Source organism: Homarus americanus, unplaced genomic scaffold (assembly GCF_018991925.1).
Source record: "Homarus americanus isolate GMGI-L3 unplaced genomic scaffold, GMGI_Hamer_2.0 scaffold54443, whole genome shotgun sequence".
Classification (NCBI taxonomy): Eukaryota; Metazoa; Arthropoda; class Malacostraca; order Decapoda; family Nephropidae; genus Homarus; species Homarus americanus.
Genome location: NW_024750852.1, coordinates 7,613,031 through 7,634,937, shown reverse-complemented (window position 1 = coordinate 7,634,937; position 21,907 = coordinate 7,613,031). Strand labels below are relative to the sequence as shown.

Genomic DNA, 21,907 nt, shown 5'->3' with positions numbered 1-21,907 from the left:
AATTGGGGTGGTTAATCCTCAGGTGATCCTAACTCCGCATTATTCTTATAAGTTCTGAGTATTCATCTTTCTATTGATGACGCTCGCATTCCAGAACACCCTCAGTGCTGCGAATTCTTAACCAGTTTCGACCACCGCCGGCAGAAGATCTGAATTGTTATGATGAGTGAATCACATCTCAAGGCTGAACTGAGGCCTGGGGGTGAATAATGCACATCTCATTACCAGATCTTGGAAATGTATGTCATAACAGGAAAATTGTGAGAGTAGGAACCCCTCCTACCCACCACCATCTGAAGATTAGACACCCCAGCTTATATTACCTGAATATTAACCATCGTAACGCTACCTGGTGGGGTTAGGTTAGGTTGTGTGATGAAATAAGCTGGGGTACATGTAGTGTAGACTGTAGATGATACTGTAGTTGATGTAGTGCAGATAACAGTGTAGATAGTTTCCTTGATCTACCTAACAGTCGGTATATAATACAACTTTAATGCTATAGTCTGTGAGATGTCAACACACACGCCTGCTTTAATCTAGGGCTCTAGGCTATTACAGGTAATCCGCCTTACTAGCCCATAACTAGGATCGTGATTTTCTAGTACTGTACAGTGACCAGACTCGATTTTATATATATAATTTTTATTTACAAATCGTATATGTTTCATCCGCACACGAGGCATAGGATGGCTACCAAACTATACAACTTTGCAAGAACTGATCCAAGGGGAATCCTGGGGGGTCCGGATCCCCCTTTTTACCAGAAAATTCCAATACTTTTTCTTTAATGCAGTATTGTACGCAAACATTTTTTATAGTAAAAAGTATTCACTATTGACTTCAGAATATTCCCTAATATCAATTGCACATGGTTTCAAAATGGCCTCAAAATGCCCATGATATTGGTCTGATTTAGACCAAAAAATAGGGACTTACAGCGCCCCCAGCTGGGTGGCCTCCCTGCACTCGCCATGTTCCCCCACGCACAACTTCTTGGGCCTCCCCTTTTGATATTCCTGGATCTGCCCCTCTGCTTTGTCTTTATATTTTGATGTTAATTACAAGTTAATACTGGTAAGATATTCCCCACAAAGAAAAAAAACATATAATAGTGTCATTAACCATACTCCATATACAGTGTCTGCTGAACCTGTGTGTGTGTAGTGAAAATATGTGAAAATACTTTATGTAGTATATGTAGACAAGGTTCAGTACAACAACCTTTCCCTGGGCTTGCTACCTCTCTGCCAGATCTGAGCTTGAGTTTGGTTATGAGTAAAGTGTGTTGTAGCTCACACACTTATTAAATTGTTAACCGCAGTTGTAAATCTGTTAAATATACGTACAAGGTCTCTCACACATTTATTTGTGTAATAAAATAAAGTTTGTTCAAGAAAACCGTAACATTATAAATCACAGTGAAGTATGAACATATGTAGGGAAAATAAATAGATTGTGAAATAACTTTGAAAGAAATCTCAAGAAAAAAAGTACGAAAATTCGGTCGCAAAATTCGTCCTTATCACCTTATATATAACCATTTTTTATAGAACTCACTGAATTCCTAAAGCTCCTTGCGTTTTTTTTTTCAAATTCGTCCTCGTCTTCGAGATTTGGGTCAAACGCGAGGAGTGGATCAAAATCGATTTCATGGTCAAATATTGGTTCACAAAGCGAATATTGATCGGAACAGGAGTCGCTGTCACCCAGTGAGAACTCATCGGGACTAACGTTGACAACCATTTGGGTATGGTCATCGGGTGGGATGTCGTCATCGGGTGGGAGGTTTCCATCGGGTGAGAGTTCGTTATCGGGTTGGAGGTTTACATCGGGTGAGAGGTTCCATCGGGTGGGAGGTTTTCATCGGGTGGGATGTCGTCATCGGGTGGGAGGTTTTCATTGGGTGGGAGGTTTCCAACGGGTAGGAGGTTGCCATCGGGTTGGAGGTTGTCATCGGGTCCGAGGTCGTTATCGGGTTGGAGGTCGTCAGCTGGTCCGAGGTCGTCAGCGATGCCACATGAGTCAGCGCACCTTTCACGTTAGCGACCTAACTCATCGGCCGTATAATAACACACACGAAGCACATGGCACAAAGGCCCACAAGAATCCCTACCTTGAGACGGGATATCCTGTGCTTCAAACTTTTTATCTCGGAATCTATGTCGGAGATAAACTTTTGATATTTTTCAACCTGGTTCTTTTTATAATTTATTTCCGCCATTCGACCGATGAGCGGCCAAGACACTTATCCAGGAGAACCTTCCTCCAGAACGTTAAGGCCAGGGGTCGGTTTTCTCGGCGGAGAACCACTGCACTCTTATACAAACCTTGCCTTTCTTCATTATTTCTCTACCTAAGACTTTAGACCAACCAATTCCTGGTCTAAGTTTCGGTTATAGTCATTACATATGTATTAAAAAACAGATAAGCACACACACCAAACAAAATGCACGCCGATATTTTTGTAACTGCGTTAGTAAACATTTTGCGATAACTATATCTCGACGCTAATGATTTATATATTACTTATGACGAGCTACAATTCATTCCCTTACGCGTCTCAGTAAGTTAGTCCTGTAAGATAGGTGACCTACTAGTTGGAATGCTCCAGGTTGTCGGGTTTATCTATATTTGAGCAGCTTATAGTCATTGTCCGAGTTTACGCTCTTATATACACAATTTGCACTTCATCATCTACACTATCCTCTGCACTACATCCACCATACTCATTTACACTACACTATCATCTACATAGTTACCAGGCAAAGGTAACCAGTATGCACTTTAGTTTTCTCCGTTAAAACTATAGTGTGTACTGTAGATGATAGTGTAGTTGGTGTAGTGTAGATTGTAGATGATAGTGTAGCGCATGTAGTTTACACTGTAGATAGATAGAGAGATATAGATAGATAGATAGAGAGCTAGAGATAGATGCAGATACATGCCGTATATACTGAAGATAAAAATAGATAAATTGATAAACAAAATAATAGACAGATACATAAATAAATAAATAAATAGACGGACAGAAAGATAAAGATAAATACACAGATAGATAAATAGACTCCTGTAGTGTCTCAGAGGAGTAACTGTCCATTAGACGACCCCCTCCCCCCCCCCCAACCCCCCAGCACCGCCAGCAGTAGTAGTTACAGTAGGTGTCTTCAGGTAATAACCAGTGAGTAGCTCCTCTTCGTGTACAAAGTCTCCCACAGGTTTAGTCAGCCCTTCACTGTGACGATCGAGTATAATTCATCCATTTAAGTTCCTGCCGGTACCCACGACTCTGCCAGGGGCGTGGGGCTTCTAGGGTGCTGATGAGGGTGGAAGGTGTCATGGAGGTATGGAGTGTGAGGTGCTTTTTAAATCGAGTAGAGGTATGTGTAACTCAGAATGTGTGTGTGTGTGTGTAATTGGCAAGTAGTATGGAGTGAGTGTAATTGGGTAAGGAGTATGAAGTGTTTGTGTATATTAATGGGATGGAGTAATGAGTTTGTGCATTTGGGGAAGAAGTGTGGATGTGTGTAATAGGGAGGAAGTATGGGAAATGAGTATGATTGGGGATTATGTAATGATTATGTGTAATTGGGAAGGGATGTAGAGTTTGTGTATGAAATAGGGAAGAGGTATAAGAAGCGCATTTGTATAATAGGAAAGTTGAAGCAAATATTACAAAACTGTGGATTAAAATTAGTAAGAAATCTGAATGAGGGGAAGGTGGTGTGGTTGTGAGAGAGATGGTGTAGTTGTGAGGGAGGTGGATGTGGCCCTGAAGGATATATAGTGTGGCTCTGAAGGTGAGCCGATGAGTAATACAGTAGTGTGGTGAGAGCAGGAGGATTAGGACAACGACCCGCGGGGGAGAGTTGCAGTGTGTAAGGCTGGTGGGTCTCCTGGGACATACGGGACGAGTGTAAACAAAGACAGATGGCAGTGTCTGTATGTAATGCTTATTATTACTGTACAGGGAATTGAAATATGAGAGCATTATAGTTTTGACAGTTTCTCTGATAGTTAATTTTGTAAGTCGTATATCGATCGTTATTTGACACCAGCCTGAAGCGCGTGCCACTAGGATGTGATTTTCGAAAGGGGTAAATTCTATGGTTGCTGCCTTGTGTGTTTGTATTTATTTATTTCCTATTTGGTTATCTGGGTGATATCTCAAGTATTTTACGGGGTAGAAGGCTGAGATTTAGACAAGATAACAGGTGCTATGAGGTTTTTTTTTATAATTTGTTCATGGCAATTCTTCTTTGTATGTAATTAACTTCTTACAAATTTGTATATCAAATCCACATTCATGCGTGCTTACACTCGGTAGGAGTTCGATAGCGTATTGACATCAACACTTACGGAGGTATTGAGGCCGGATGTGTCACTGTTTAATCCACCAAAATATTAGTTTCGCAAAAAAACTTTTCCTTCGTCTTGAATGAAAATTTATACACTCCTTATATAAAAAGGTTGAGCAAGGTGATTAAATTTGGGTTCCAACTGGGCCAAGGTCATAGTAACAACCGAGGTCAAATTTGTGTGGCTAAGAAGTGTGTGGGAGCGGCTGCAGAATGTGACCAACAAAGTATTTATGCAATTTAGGCCAATACCTTGTCAAATAACTTAGTGAGTAATTCAGTATTAGGGCGGAATGGAGTCAGTATTTGGAAGAGTCGGGGAGGAACTTAATCTCAGGATTTTAAAGATGGATATTTTTCATGTCCAGGAAGTGTATCGTTTAGGTAAAGAGAAAGTGATTAGCTGGACAGGCAGGAAGGAGGTATTGACTCAATCAACATGTAATAAACCCGAGATATTTACCCAAGTATGTACAGTGTGCAAATAAACCCTAAGATGTAGGAAGGAATAGGAGAAACTAACAGTGAGTGAGAGAGGAATTTAACCTTAACAGTGTGAGGTATAGTGTCAACCTATTGAATGACGTCACCCTGCAGTGGCCGGGCAGTAGCCTCGTGTCTCCCAAGGCCGGACATTCTCCCACCTGACTTGTGGAACGAATCATGGCTAGGCAGGCTACCAGGGTGAGATATTTCCGCTCGTCGCGACAAGTTTTGTAATCATGAATCAATTCTTCGTCTTGCCAAATGTTGCGATTTTACTTATATCGAAAAATTGTTTCAATAGTTGTATTCAAATATATACTGAATGTGAAGGTGTAAACGCACATATTTTTTTTTAAACTGTAAAATGTCTGGTTCAAGTGATGTAGTATATCCAGACTCCCCACATATCTCTTAATTCAATATTTTAGGAGAATCTGCCCGGGGCCGACTGCCCGTGTCCCATCCCCTGTTACTGTCTTTTAGTACGGTACAACATTTGAGAGTCCGTGAGTGATGCCCTGGTGATCGTTGACACTAACCACTCACTGTAACTCTCCTGCAGTAAAACCTCTTCGTTCTTAATCATCCAGAACCCTTTGGAAGTTTAGTGTCCATAACTATATTTTTACCTACCGATATAAGGGCTCAAGGATGTCTGTTTTGGTTTTTTTTGCCTGTTTTTGTTTTCATGTTTATCCAGTATACGTGCCCAGTCATGTATTGGGCCAGACTGGGCAGGGTGAAGAACAATGTCCGTTCCTTGTTTTAACCAGTGTTGTAGACTCGGTAGGTGTCTTATACTTGTTCCGAGACGAGAAATCCACCAGGCTTTTGTGATTTCCTCGTCTAATTTTTTTTTACCTTTTTGTTAAGCTACATAGAAGCATACTGAATTTATTAAAGGCATCAGCTAAGAAAAATCACTAATTTCATACTTATCAAGAACTTTAACAAATTTATCACCAATATTCTACATTGTCATGAACTCTTGACACATTCACCAAGTACGTTAAGTTCCCAAACTGAGATAATTAGTGAGAACGGTGAAAGTCGGTTTTATTTCTCCATTGTATTAAGAAAAAAAGCTATTAAACTGACGAATGTGAGAATGTGTGCTGGTAATTTATGAATGTCGACATAGGTTAAATGAATATGAATTTAATTAATTTTTATGTTTCCTATTAGTAGACTATCTCCACTAACCCCTTCACACTTGTCATATTTTATTTGGCTGACGACACACGGCATTATCCACACAAGGAGTCAATATACTTAACATTCACAAATAAACGTAAAATAAAATCTCTAAACCAAAAGTTATATAGATAGTAATACCGCTTAAATATACACCTATAAGTATCTATTTAATGAAAGGATAAAATCAGAGGAATGACTAGTCTTCACGAGGCAAGAGACTAATTCTTGAAATCAACTTCAGTCACATGATGGAGGAAATATCACATCACGTTGTACAGGTTGAGTCATATTATGTGAGAACCTCTGAATTATTACTCATCATCCTGACTAATATTTTCCTTAATATAATATAATAAAAAATTAAGAATATATCATGTAGTTGGTGTAACTCAGAACCTAAACTATGAATATATATACTTGGTGCAATTCGAAAGGCTGCTAACCCCTCCCTCTCCCACACCTTTACCACTCTCCACTAAAATCAATTTAATATCTAATTTCTCTTTGGAAGTTTCACCCCGTACATCACCGTGGACCTGTTTCAACGAACCCAACACTTCTTCACTAACACGTTTAAAGATGTATCAGACGAGTAAAGTACTGTTAATTAGCTTCCATTAGTTCCCTGGGTGATCACACACTTTGGCGCTCAACAAGAAAATGTCGTCTAGTGTGAAAGGCAAACAGGATATTCAAGTAGGTTCCTCAAATGCTCTTGATTACCAGTGTCGTTTGGGCTAATTATTGGAGTATTCAGTCTTAGTTTTTTGTGGGTACATTTAGCGGCTTCATGGCCAGGGTCTCTAAATACCGTTCATAGTCCTGGTTTTTTTTTTTTTACTGAAGATAATAACAGCCAAGAATATATTTTCAGTATAAATAAATCAAAATTCACTGGTTAAAAGACTAAATTTTGTCAGTTATATATGATTCCTTGAATAAAGTAGCGATAGTATTTATAAATCGTAGGTTTGTTGTAATGTTTGCCATAAACAATTTCCGGGTAAGTTAAGCAGTAAATAATATCAATGGAATATACTGTATATCTGTTTTCAGTACAGCTGAAAAAAATAATCAAACTCAAGCTATTTCCATTATTATTATTAATATTGTTATAGTATATAGTTAACGTCGTCAGTTTTTTAATCAGCGGTACATCCATGGGTCATCCACTTAAGAAAGTGCTTGATTTTCACTTTGAAAGGGTAGGTCGCACAGTGACTTTTACTTCCCATTCTAGTAAGATGTGTTTTTACTACATCAGAAAGAAGTGACATTTATAATTGTGTACTCTTACGTCTGTGTTTGGTATTGTAAGTAATATAAAATGATCCTGTGCTTACGACCACTTAACCTTACACCACCATCTCTTGCGTCTCCCCTGGCGGGTGTAACAATCTTCATGTAACCAATATTTTATTTTCTCTGCAGTGGTCTGGCATATTATTACGCGTACAATTTATTGATTATTAAATTTATGTAGTTTTGTGTGCTTAAAGTTATAGGGGAATTAAAAGAATACCTTTTCATCGTCGTATTGTTGACAGTACGACAACGTTTCCCTCGGCAACGGCAACACTCTCCACTCCCCACAGAAAATACCTGTCAACGCCAGTTGTCGGATAACTGCCACGGAGTAAGGGTGTATCGATCTGTATGAAAAATTATTTGTGAGAGAGTGCGGTAACTAGTTTTGACGGGGTATTTTTTTCTGCCATTACAAGTGAATTGGAGTAGCGTCCTGTATTGTGAGTCATATGGGAATGAAGATTAACTCGGCCAGGGATGTTTATTTAAAGACTACGAACTTGAAAAATAATTTTCGGTATATACAGTATTTCCGAATACTCACATTGATTTACTAATGTGAAAATTCATCTGCTTGGATACCTACTACGCGGGAAACGACGCCACATTTTCGTATTCAAGGTAAGCTTACTCCTGGGCAAAGTATACCAGAATATATACAAGTGTGGTGAGAATTTTGCAAAGAGGGCAGCAAGGTAAAGGTTAGAAGTTAGTGAAGAATCCTAAAGCAGAATACGTTTAGTCTCCTTGAATGTCTGAGAGGTTTTGTGGCCATCTAAAGAACAGTGAAGGGGGTATTCAGCATAACAGGATTCATTAAACTATTAATTAACGTCAGTGGTACGAGACGAGGTAACGAGCAGCGACAAAAGAAAAGAAAAAATATCATACCATTTTAGGCTTGTCCTCCAGACCAACACAATTCTCACCGAACACCACAGAGGATGTTTGTCATTGTGGAGTGTGTGTGGAGGCAATTGGGCGAGGTTTGGCACCAACAATATATCGACGTCATCGCTATCAGGTTAACCGATCAAAATGAAGGGACATAAGATAAGTATCTTTCATACTAGAGCAGTGGTCGTAACACACTTTGTTTATTGATCCTGTAGTTAAGTCGGCTAACCTTTATTTCACGTAATCTTAGTAAATTGTGTAGTTGCTTAGGATGAATGTTTATCCTCAAATGTGTCTGGGGGCAGATGCTCCCATGAAGGTATCCAAGTGTTTGTAATGGTTTCCTAGACACTACAGAGATTTTCTTAGGGAAGCCCACGGGTAGGTCCCTTGAGACCTAGCGTCGCTCTGCCCTCCCCTCCATCCACCTCCCCCTTGGGCCTCGCCGCACAATATATCAGCATGACCAGCTAGATATTTGTCTTATTATCGTGACCACATATATACATACGGACGGGTGCATATGATGTACCTAATTGTGTAATAATCACTTGTCTTACGGAATAAAATAAGTCCCGAGTCTGGATGGTTGATATTCGGGCTATCCCCACCTCGGACTAAGCTAGGATGCCATTCGGTCAATAGTTAATGATAAACGCTAATTTCAGAATATTAAATAACCACAGGTTCTTTGTAATAATTCTGAAACTGTTCCGTTTAAAGTTGGTTCCTCTCGTGTTGTAATTTGGGAGATATGTTTACAGAAGTGTCGCAAACTGAGAGGAGAATGTGTGAGCGAGCATATGGTATTGTGGCCATGTGTGAGAGCTGCTGTTCTCTGCCGGGGGCGAAAGGCGGCGGGCGGTAGGACCTGTGTTTATGTGTAGACTGTTGAGGATCCTGCTAGAATCTGCCCTTTGTGGAAGGTCGATGCTCCGTCGCTATCCACGTCTGCAATGTCAAGTTTTATGAAGTGGATTAGATTTATGTACTTAGGTGAATTAGATGTCAAGTAGAGTGGCGTACATGTAAAATAGGGTTTTCAGACTGTACAAGGCTGCCGGCACAGGTCCGGCTCTCAAAGTATATTACGTTAGTCAGGTATGCATTATCTTTATTCTAAATAAACGGCTGAATAATTCTACGTTACATCAACCATTCTGTTGTAGTTTTTGTAGAGTTTATTGGAATTTGTCCTCGTTATCTCAAGAAGTGCTACAAGTAACGCAGATGGACTTAGCGATGAGAACAATCCTGAAGACAGACAAGATCATAAATACAAGAAATGAACAACAGTTTAGATCAGGGGTAAATAAATACGTAGTTTTTTATTGTTAATTTTACAAGCATTATTGAGTATTATAGTTGAACCTTTTCAGTAGCCTAAGAATGATATTGTACGGTACCAACTTCTTACTGCTTTATGTTTATTTAGAATGAATTTACAATATTTTAAAGATAACCTGTATTTGAGGGAGTGTTTTGTCCGGTCCGACTAATTACCCAAATATAGCCGCAATGAAGTCAAATAATGGTCCTACATGAATAAATCGGACTGCTAATCACTTCTCGACTAGTATTTGGTGTCAGAAGTCACAAAAAATTGGAAAACTTACTTTAATCTGAGTTAATAGATCGTGTGCATGTACCGAGGGAGCGAGGAATTACCCAAATGTAGCCGCAATGAAGTCAAATGATGGTCGTACAAGCGTAATTCGGGCTGTGAATCACTTCTCGATTATTATTTGGTGTCAGTCAAAAAAAATTGGTAAACTTAATTTAATCCGAGTTGTGTTTTGTTAGGTTAGGTTAGGTACATGCACTTGATCTATTAACTCAGATTAAATTAAGTTTACCAATTTTTTGTGACTTCGTGACACTAAATACTAGTCGAGAAGTGATTGGCAGTCCGATTTATTCATCCAGGACCATTATTTGACTTCATTGCGACTACATTTGGGTAATTCCTCGCTCTCTCGGTACATGCACGCGATCTATTAACTCAGATTAAAGTAAATTTTCCAATTTTTTGTGACTTTCTGACACCAAACAATAGTCGAGAAGTGATTGGCAGTCCGATTTATTCATCTAGGACCATTATTTGACTTCATTCCGGCTATATTTGGGTACATTTGGGTAATTAGTCGGACCCGTTTTGTCTGGTCCATTTGACGTGGACACACCCAGCCTGTAGGACTAATTTGGGGGCGTCCGCTTATTAACTAGCGACTCTTAAATGTATACCAGAATGTTATTCGTACTTGGTAGAATATATTTCAAAGTAACACCCTCCACATCACTTTGAATTTACTAAGGCAGCAGCAAGTTGCTTCTACGTGTGCATTGTTCACCCCATCGACTGAAAAAAAATTCACCTGGAACGAACTATTGCCAGATTCGAGTATTTACCGCTCACTGGCTCGTTCCTGCAGAAATCGGGCAGTTCAGTAATGTTTTTTCATTCGCCATAGTGACCTACTTGCTGTTTCATAAGTAATTATAAAGCTCAGAGAAAGAAGAATCACGCATTTTATTGAAATTAAATACTTTTTTGTTTTAAGATGGTAAGCATGACCACTTAGTGTTTTACCAAATGGCCTTCACACGTACGCGGCCGGCCGATTTGGTCATGGTACCCATGTGCGGTGGGCCGTAGCGTAAGACAGAATGCAAACCAAGTGGATAGTTTGGGTCTGGTCTTGGTTAGCATCTTCTGTCACAAATGGTTAAATTTTTACAAAGGCGAGCTTAGCATACTCGTCCCTGCAGCAAAAAAATGAGCTGGACCGCAGGTCAGTACAGTTGCCCCGGCCCTTGGCTGCCCCTCTCCTCTTAAAGAAAAAAAAGTGTTACAGTAGTGTGTTAGATACAATTCAGATATAATATATTTTAAATTATCAATCACCAGACAATATCGGTACTAAATTTTGAATAGTTCATGATGAACGAGCCAGCTCTATATTTTGATGATTTTTGATAGGGGCCTATTTAAACAATAAAAAGATATAAATGTATTCAGAAATATGATTAGTTACAATATTAGGTATACAGTATTGAGAAAAAATATATCTCGTGTATAGTGTAGAAGTGAATGGAAAACTTAAGAAATCAGATTAAGTTGTATGTTAAAGGTCCCTCACGCGCGAGCTGCAAAAATAAATATTTATCTAATACTTGGAAATAAGCGTTCAACAATTACACACTCGCCGAGTGCAGGAAACTAATACTTAAACAGTACGGTACCTCTCTATGCAGGGATGGTCACGTCTAAGAACATCGTGGAGTCAGACAGCATATTGATTTCTGTAAATATACTGCAAGTCATATTCGGTGTTAGAGAGGTTTATATACAATCATAAACCTTTCTGTAACAAGCGTTTGAATAGATAAATGATGTTGAGTGTAGTCAGTTGTATTGAAGCAAAGTTTCCGTAATATCACCAAGCGTTTTAACTTAGAGCAGAGATATATTCTAACTGATGTACTTTGGTTATGGAAGATGAGTTTAAATGTAACATGGTGGCGGATACATTGTTAGTCGTTACAGAATTGTTAAAAGCGTATGTCAAGCGTTACCAACCGTGGCGTAATCTAAAAAAAAAAATAGGCTAACGGCTCCAAGCTTACTGGCCGAATATTTTACTTGGGGGAAAGCTTATTTAGCGTGATGATATATAAAAGAAAATCTTGTAATTCAGAATTAAACTTGATTTAGAGAAGGCGAATACTGTATTAAACAAGAATCAATATATCAGGAAAACGAAGCATTGGGCAACTGTTTGAATGACGGTTACTGGGGACAGCTGTTGGGGAGGGCGACCACGTGCGCTTGATGCCACCCTCCCCTCTCCCTATTTTCCACACAGCCTGCCTCTGCCCAGTCCCTCTCTCCATTCCACAACTAGTATTGATCCCCACTTTATTGGGCCACAAGTCCTTGTTATTTCAGGTCTCGTTTGCTGTGCACTGATAGGCTTGCCCTTGAAGGATGAATAGGAAGTAGACTACTTTAGGAAGTAGATAGGGGAAGTTAAGTGAAGGCAGGTCATAGGATATCCGAGTGTGTAGTAACAGCGGGCAAGAGTAGTAGCAGATGTGGACCCAGCGGGAGGCGTTAAATGGACGTGGCCACGGCTTTAACGTCCTTGGCTAGTCGCGTCTGTTCACTGGTGGTGCTGTAGCGTCTTTTAAAAAGTGTTTACATGCTCCCTGGTATTATTCTACCCTTATGTTGTTTCCTTATTTTCGTATTAAATGACAAACGGGTGAGATATATTGCTTTTAAACGTTCAATAAATAGTGATTGGTGTATTTTGAACACGCAAATTAAAGTGAATACCAACGAATGTAAATGAAAAAACCCACACGATTTGGTAACTTGTTTTAATTGTCATGCCTGAAGAGTACGACTTTAAAATATATGTTTATACGTTATTTGTAGTCTGAAGCCACATTTATTATTCAGACTAATAAATGCGAATTTTAAATGAATAATAGCTTGTAAATCGGTTATTATTTCGCAAGATGAGAAAGTTCTTGGTTGTAATTAGTGGTGACATTTTGGTCTTTATCTTCCATACCTTCTTGGTTTCATTCCACTTTTCGTCTATTCCCCCTTACACCCTTCATCCCGACCCCTCCATCATCTATTGTGTGTTTCCGCCCAAAAGATTTCGTCCGAGCCTTTTTTCTCTGATTTTGTTTATTGTAAACGAGTAGGCTCGCCATAGGCCTCGTCACCTCATGAAAAGCCACATGTTTACTTTATGGCTGGTCTCCGCGATGGCCCCCCTGACCACCGCTGACTATAGGGACACCTGTCTAGGTAACTATTTTTTGTTTCGAGTCTCTATGTTCTTTGGCTGACCATCCGTCCGTTCATCCTCTCCCCAAGCTCGCTATTTTTTTTTTATCTACGGTAAGAAAATACTAGAAATGTCGCATAATGGAACTACGTTTAGGCCAAATAAAGTAACCCATCTGAATTGTTCTTTTCTTTACTTTTTACGGGGTGGTGTTTAGTTCTGTAAACCCTGGTTATTGATTTTTGTAGCTTACGATTTTGTGGCTTACCTGCCTATCTCGCTCTGGAACACCTATTGGTATTACAGTACTATTATAGTATGCTGTCTACCTAGTTGGAGTTGGTCTACCGGGATATTTACACTGTAGCGTCCATTACCCTAACTTAACCTAGCTTAGCATTAGCACCCAACCTATTTGCAGCATGTTCCTTTTTACTATTATTGTGTCGTTAATACTATATTTTCTTATGCTGCTGTACTTAATGTTTTGAAAGTAATCGAGTTAAACGTAGGCCCACCAGAGTTAGTCACCTCATTTGTAATAACAGGTAGGTGAAGAGTAAGATTTACATACAGACTAAGACCTGAACAACTGTGTGCTAGGACTCGCTGCTGGTCTGTGACATACAAGTAAGGGCGTGTGGTGCCTTAGTAACAACCCCTCGCCGTGGTGTTTAGAATTTAATTTTGTTTGTGTTGGGTTTTTCATGGTTAATGTGCTGAATATAATATTTTGAAGATTTTTTTATTTTTATTCTGGTCTTTTTATTATTAATGCTTAATGAAAAGTTTTTTGTTGGGGATCTTTAATATGAAATGTAAAACCTTTTGTGATTAGTATTTTTATAAGACTTGATTTTTGGTGAATGCAGTATAGTATTTTTATCCGGTACGGTATTGTTACGTTCAGCGCACAATTTTTTTACGATGTATTTATTATGGAATTATAGAGGAAATTTTGATTTTATTTCATTTAAAAAAACTAAACCAATTCTTACATCACCGGACGATGTCAGAAAGGCAGTATCCGGTCGCATCAAAAATTAGAGACCTTACCACACCTGAGGGGGGGGGGTGGATGTACTGTCGGGCGCCTTTCACTAGAACTAGACCAGTATAACCCGGTGACCACCCCCTTCATAACCTACTAACCGTACTTGTGTAATTCCTCGTCCACACGGCATACTTAATCCCTGCTCCGAGTTGAGATATTTGTTTTGGTGAGCGCGTTTCACTAACTGCGTCACTTGGGTATCTGTAATCACTTAATCAACACAAGAGGCTACTGTATTTATGTAAAAGAACCATAGTTATTACAAATATTTACCATAAAGCGCCTGAATTGTTGCTATTGCCTTGAGGGGTTAAGTTTATTGAGAGCTTCATTGTGGTTGTCAGCTATTTCAGTGGCAAATGATTATTGTGGGTTTAAGCGGTTGAGTTTTGTGGTGGAGGTAAATAAAAGAGTTCACGAGGTCTTGTAGTGTTCTCACAGTTATTATATTTTATGTTGGTTCTTAAAGCGTGTGAATCCTAAGTCTCTTGGATCAAAATTCAGTGAAAGAGAGTGAGGTCAGTTTGATTTACAGGCTTAGATAAGATCTCCCAAAGAAGTTCAAGGTGAACTTAAGTATCCGATGAACTCCTAAGTACACACACTTACTATCGTTGCTGATCTTTAATAGCTAATTGGCCAATTAGATCAGGGGATGAAGCTTAAACCGCTCTTTATGTTATCAGATTAAACCTGCAAAAGTAAGAGTTAGGGTTTTAATTTTTGATGTACGGTAAACATTTTTGTTCAGGTTTCGTGGTAGACTTGTTGTTTTCACCGAGGTTACTTTTGTTTTGGTTGTAATTTATGTTGTGGGTGGTTGGTATCACTGTTATAAGTGTCTCCGTGACTGACAGAGGAAGAGGGTGTGCCCGACCTGACTCCGTACCCCACCAGGGTCTTGACGTGTTGTGATGGGTTGGAGTAGTGTTGTGCTGGAGGAGGAAGGGCATGACGTCACTGCTACACTCTCGCCACTTGCCTCTACCAAGGTTCGAGTTTTTATCGCCACCGTTATTAGCCTCCTCATTAGTATCAATATAATTATCATTCTTCGTTGTCATCAGCTCATCATCGTAATTTTAATCACCATCACCACAAACGACCTCATCACCATTAAGAAGATAAGAATCATAGCCCCGACTACTTCTAACGCTCTTAACACGATCATCACTAATTCAGAATTTACCATCGTCGCTGTAGTCAATACTACCACCCTCCTCCCCCTCCCGGTCTTCACCACACACGAGCACCTCAACTTCCCGCTCCTGTTATCTGCCATTATTACCAACTTCCCGAACAGATTGGAGGAAGAGAGAGTGTGTGGTTGTAAAGAGAGAGGGAGGGATATTCTGCGTGTGGCAGCAAGGTGGTGGTTGGGGAGGGAAGTCTTGCAGGGAAAATAAAATAATGTTTGTAGAAGTGAGAAAATACAGTATAGGAAATAGCCAAAACACGATAATACTACAAGCAAACACACAAGGATCCAGTCTCTTTACCAGGCTCTGCTCCCTCCGCAGCTGCAAAGTCAAACAATGATAATGGTAACAACAACAACGATAAAACCAGCTTGTGATACACAGAATGGATCCAAAACAAAGGGGACAATGCAATTAGAATGTGAGTAGAATATTTATGTATATTTACAGAGTAAGTTGTGGCTCAGTAGGGGGCGTCAGTTGTTATGCTGTGGTGGCTCATCGAATCCAGGAAAAAAAGTCACAAAAAAAAGGCACGGAAAATACCTTACCTAACCTAACCTAAGCGCAATTCCATCATATATATATTGATTGTCAATGTGTACAAGTCCTGTGACTATTTCCGTTCACCGGGTCATCGGCTGCTTGTGGTAGGTTCACCTATCTTTCCTCTTCCCGCACCCGGATGTTGTCTAACTTACTGTTGATGGGCTACTGCGGGCATGACAAGGTCGAGGGCGGCCTGTTGTTGTGGGGTGTACACAGGGCTGGGTGATGTGAGTCTGTTTGGGTGCCGAATGATTGGTCTTGTGTTCTGTTGGCACCGATACACTGTGGCATTCATATTCAACTTGCTTAATGTAGGAGGCTATCAAATTGTCTATCCTTCATTCATATTTAGACGAGTGTGATACCAGAATTATGAAAGAAATATTCAATATATACGGTACCGGTCCTTTTTGTTTTCGTTAGTGGATACCGGGCAGTTTAGCGGTATCAGAAACGAACCCTAAACAGTGTGCCGCAGCCACCAATAATTGTTCAGGAACCCAGATTGAAAAATACCGCAGAGGGAGATTGTAGTACGTTTTTAATTATCGTATCAGCTGGCTAGTGGTCAGCCTCAGAATTGTAACAATACAAATCATTGCGAGATGCCGTGAGTCACCCTTGCGCCACACTCATTGAAAGTTAGTTCTTTTTTAGAGGGGGGGGGGGAGTGTAACGCAACCCAAGCTGAACCCAAACTAGATAATGTTTTACAGTAGTTTATCTCTATTATATTATGTGGGGAGACGAGATTGCTTGGTACGACATCATCCGAGTGGTTATATTACTCAAACCCTTGTCTCGGATATCACTGACAGTTACTGGAACGTAGAAATAAATGTTACTCAATATTAGCAGGAACAACAATCACTGCCAAATTCTATGTAAAAGCAGATGTCAGCTGAAACGAATAAACTTGATTTTTTTTTCATGAGATGTTTAATTGAAAGAATCAGTAGGTACCCGTAAGGAAATGGAAGAAGTCGTGGATAATCTGGTCGTGTTTACGTCTCTTGGGCGTGATTGAGCCCGTGCTGACAGTCCCTTTTTATGTAGCTTTGTAAACACGCTCGAACGAAAGAAGAAAGGAAATCAGAAGTGAAAGAAGGCAAGGGGAAAATTGGTAGTGTTTGAACCTTTCCCAACGCAAGGGAGCACGCGAGGCAAGCCCTTCCTTTGTGCAGTTCTGTAAACACTCAAAGAAAAGCTACCGGAGACGAGGCAGTTATCGGCCAAACAGCGTGAATAGTAAGTAGATGGGTCAAGTTTTGCATTACTTTTGACTAGGCCTTTGGTGGGTGTGTTCTTGTTTTGCGTCCGGGTGAAGTATATAGGTACTCTTTAATGTGTCCCGTGTGGTTTTGTGAATTTCTTGAAGTAAAAGTTGTTGATTCTTGTGTCTGTAATACCACATTTTTTTATTTTATTTTTTTGTTAAATAATCTTCTGCTGTTCAGTCAGGCGGTTGTAGAAATGCAAGTCTTCCTTGATGCACATTTTTAACACGCCAAGTTTGTGAAGGACAGCCGAGTTGGGGCTTCCTAAAATATACACCAAACAAATGGAATACTGTTCAAATGCAAATGTGTAAATCAATCTTTTATGTTCTTCTAACAAATCAGTTTGTGACCCCTAGAGAGGAAAACCTTAATTTTTGTCGCCTAGGGGCATCGTAGTGATAAAAATGGATGTATTAAATTTTTTTGTGATTTTGGAGGATACTTGTTTACATACAGTATATAAGAAATACATCTGAGAGGACTGGGTCTACTTAACCGAAAAGCCTGAAGGACAAGGTTGCCGTGAGAGCTTGGGTGAAGGACGGGAAGGGGGAGGAGGTTGGGTAACATCTCTCCAAGTCTCTTTTTAACCTCTTGATTTCTTCGGTTTTTTCTCGCCCACGTGTTTTGCCTTGTCATTTACCTTTCTTTCATTCATCTTCTTCACGTGTCCAGTTTACCTCGACGCTGTGGATCTCTTAACGCAGGAAAAATTTTGCATTCCATAATTCCTCAACCTTGGCAGTGGTCACGCTCCAGGTGAAAGTTATCGACTTGGGAGATAATAATACGTCGGTAGTGCAGTCCCTAACGTAGAGTCAAGTCATCCACTGGAAATCTAACAGTCACCTACGAGGAAGAGAGTCACTTCCTGGAAACTGTGAATTGATAATGTTAAGAGCTGATGCGTGTACCGTGTGTCATGGTTGTTGCTGCTAAAGTAAACTCAAGTATTTCTTTTCACATATAAATATTGTTATCGAGCTCTTGAAATATAATGTAACCTCATTCATAAGAGTATATTATGTTGTATATTTGTATTAACAGGCCAGTAAGTAGGTGAAAGCGTTGTGTTATTAGAAATTTCCTGCACCAGTGTACAATTAAAGCACCAGGTATAACGCAAAGTTTAACCTCAAAAGCAACAGGTTTTCATGGCTGGCTGACCACGTCTGCCACACCCCTCATCTGTTGAGAGAATCTAGAATACGAGCATACAAAAGAAAAACTTGAGGTAGATATAATTTTTGGATTATGTTAAGTCATCGTCATTCATGTGTATGGAAATTGACCGAAGAGTGTCAGGGAGTGAACACTTTTATCAGGTGTTGATCTCACGAGCGCCCTTATAATCCAGGTCCCATATCAGCCAGCAGGTTGATGTAAGCGGTTCTTGTCTTCACCATTACGCCTCCATACTGGGCAAGACCCCCAGGTGACTGTGATGCCGCCTTCACACTCATCCTCCTTTACTCCGATTTTCAGGTACAGTAACTCAAAGTGGACTGTTGAAGTGGTTGAAACAAGTGAAGTCTGTCTTAAAACTTAAAAATATAAATGGTTGATCTCTTCCAGCCAACAACTTTTAGGCACAAATGTTTTTATGAAAAGCTGAAAACCTCTGGCTAATAAACCTCGTTCTAGGTAATTTAAAGTGAACAATATGCTTTTAATGTGCATTTTGTTTATGGTTGTCCTGGATGCACGATACCTTACAATGATACTAGATACAGGCAGTAAGGATGTGTTACTGAGTATCACTTAAGTATGTGGTGGAGAGAACACTTGTCAGTCCGGTGGATGTCATCACAACATCCCGGCGTGAACGTTCTCTGTTTAATGTGATTTCTTTTTGTGTCTGTAAACTTGTTTTTTTTTTTTGGACGCTCAGCAGCTTTTTGCGTCTTAAATTCCTTGGGTATTGGAATGCTTTTTATTTTTTATATTAATTCATTTAACTTTAATAAACTGAAGTCTTGATTAAACGAAGCTTATTGATTTATGTTGTGTATTGAAGATGGTGTGCTTATCTTAATTCACACGTCTTTTGTTTGACATATAATCCTTAACAGTAAACAATATAAACAGCTTTATATACACAACGTACTCTTTCAGTTACTATAAAATATCCTCAACCATAATACAGGATAATGCTTCGACTTTAAGACAGGAAGTATAGTTAAACCAGCCATTTCTTCGATTACATTCTTAAATCTTCCAGTCATAGGTCAATGCCAGACTCATGACGTACCATTAAGAAACGTGACCGGACATATTTGTAAGATAGTGGTGAGTGTACAGCCACACCTTGACTCGACCGGTTTGGAACGTGTGGGAACGTGTTTGCAGGGCAGCCTAGTCCACAGTGTCAATACGTAACCAAACATGAAGACTTGCATCACGTCTCTTGCCCTTCAAGGCTCTATTGTTTTCATGTTGACTGTCAGCTGCAGGCTTTCATGGGGTTGTCTTTTTGAACCCACGAGGTTAATTGTTACCGTATACAAGCGCATCAAGGATTACTTGGTTAACCCCCCCCCCCCCCCCACCAATTCAGATTTTTTTATGGCAAGGCATTTAAACGTAACTCGGAAATTTAGATCCCTTGCGGTAGGCTTTTAATAATCTAATTCGGAAATGATGAAATGTCTTCTCGTGGGTTGAACAGGTTCGTTTCAAATACACGTTGGTGGATATAAGTTGTGTATATGTTGTACCCTTGAGCCAGTCGTGTCTGCTCTCACTAAGGGTTCTTTTAAGCTTTGCCACTTTGCTACAGAGTTCCGGGTGGGATTTTTTTTATTCCCACGGACGATTGCTATACGTATGTGAAATTTAGCATCCGTTAGTTTGCAGCCTCACGATTTGATTATTTTTTTTATGATAGCACTTTGATGTGTATAATGCTTTATTAGAATATTTTTTGTTTGTTTGCAGTTTATTGATAGGTGTATGTATATGCATGTGGTATATAGTTATTGTATTTTTTTAGGGTTAATATGTGTATACTGTACTTGGGTTTTGAGTATTATTGGATATGTTTTTATATAGCAGTTTGTTATCAATAAGCCTTTGTTTAATTATATTTTGTGACAGCAAAGTGTATAGGGGGTTTACCTGTGTTAGAAGGCTGTGTAATACTACTTTCTTCTACAAATGCTCTAGTCAAATACATTAAAAAGGACGGTGTTCCTTGCACAGTACTGACATAGTTCCGTATTTATGATAGAAACTTACTTGTAATGAATGGAGTGAAACTAATGCACTTTGTTGATATTTACGTTGTAATGCCATGGTTTTCCACACCTTATTTTAGTTTCTCAGTTACCCAGGTTGGCATTGTAGCATAAGGGGCCATCCATATTTAACCCCCTATGAGCCTCTCTCTACAGTGTCTACACCGTTCCCTCAGAAAGGCACAGGTTTGGTTTTGTGTTTACAGCGCCTGTCAGACATCTAATTGTTCTACGATTAGTCGGTACCAAATAGCCACTATAGAATTAAGCAGGGAATTAATCATAACTCGTACCCCGTTACTAATAGAACCAATAAAAAATATATGCCCCCCGTTACAGCATCTTTCGTAGTTTTTCGTGCATCTACTAAGCTTGAATTATATTATCGCACGTCTAAATCTACTGGGTTGTTTAAGGTCTCATTCGCCTGGAACTACTGAGCCCAGTTATTTCCTCATAACAGATTTGTCAGGTAATCGAGTATCGTAAAATGATTTCTCAAGATTTGGAAAATTTTTGTCTTGATTGTACCTATATTTTAGGCTTCGGCCAAGTTTTCAGTTATAACCATCATAATTTTTTTAAACTTGCTGCGGATAATTAATTGTAATTCTACATATTTATTTACGTGTATCGTTATATCTTATTTATGTAAAGTGTTATTGACGACTTGTTTTACTTAAGAAAATATTTAACGTTTTGTTGTGACAGTTTTTAAACATGGGCCATTATACGTTGCCCACTGTTGGAGTTGAGCAAGAGTAACATGCGTGGGTTGAGGGGGCAGGGTAAGAGATGTGAACTGGTGGGGCAGGTAGGGGCCGTGGGCAGGGCATAAGAGGCATGGGCTTGTCTAGTAGCAGGGTATAAGAGGCGTGGGCAGGTGGAGGCAGGGTAGCAGCGGGGGTAGGGAGGTGGGGTAGTCTTTGTTTGGTGGTCGGCGGGCAGCAGGGAGTGAAAACTTGAAAAGTAGGGCGTGCTGGGGGAGAGGCGGGCTGGTTCAGGGTGCCCCGCGCAGCTGTCTTGTCTGCTTGCCTGTCTGTCCACGTGTGTCTCGTGTCTATCAACTTGACTGTCTTTCTTCCTGGTCGTGGTGGTACTGTTCGGATGTGTGTATGTCGGTCTTTAAATAGTTTTCTTTATTATACATAGCAAAACTGCTATTAAATTCCATGTATTTAACTATCCATTGCTACAGGTACTTTAGAATTTTATCTTCTAATGTATTTATGTATTATATGTGTCTTCCATGATGTGTGCGTATGTATGTGTGTACTGAAACGTGTGTGTGTGTGTGTGTGTGTGTGTGTGCGCGCGCGGTCTTGAGATGTGGCTTGAAGGTTATTCATTACGTATTCACACGACACCAATCATATACTTTCGTCAGTCTCGCTGGGTGAGTCATTTTTCTATTTTTAGTGCCTGCATTCTGTCTGCTTATATATTTCGACATCTTTGTTATGGCTTATATGTTTACTATGTTTACTAGTAATTACCCAGTAGAAAACTGACCGGCCAGAATCAGTCTTAACTTGTCA

The 21,907-nt window shown here is 39.7% G+C and overlaps 1 protein-coding gene across 1 annotated transcript in view; it reads left to right on the top strand.

The window, feature by feature from the left end:
* Positions 1-7,668: 7,668 nt before the first annotated feature.
* LOC121854320 (kinectin-like) overlaps positions 7,669-21,907 on the top strand; it is a 113,937-nt gene continuing 99,698 nt past the window's right edge. Inside the window, exon 1 of the mRNA XM_042348917.1 lies at positions 7,669-7,970. The gene's annotated coding sequence lies outside the window, so the exon portion shown is untranslated. The remainder of the gene's footprint in view (positions 7,971-21,907) is intronic.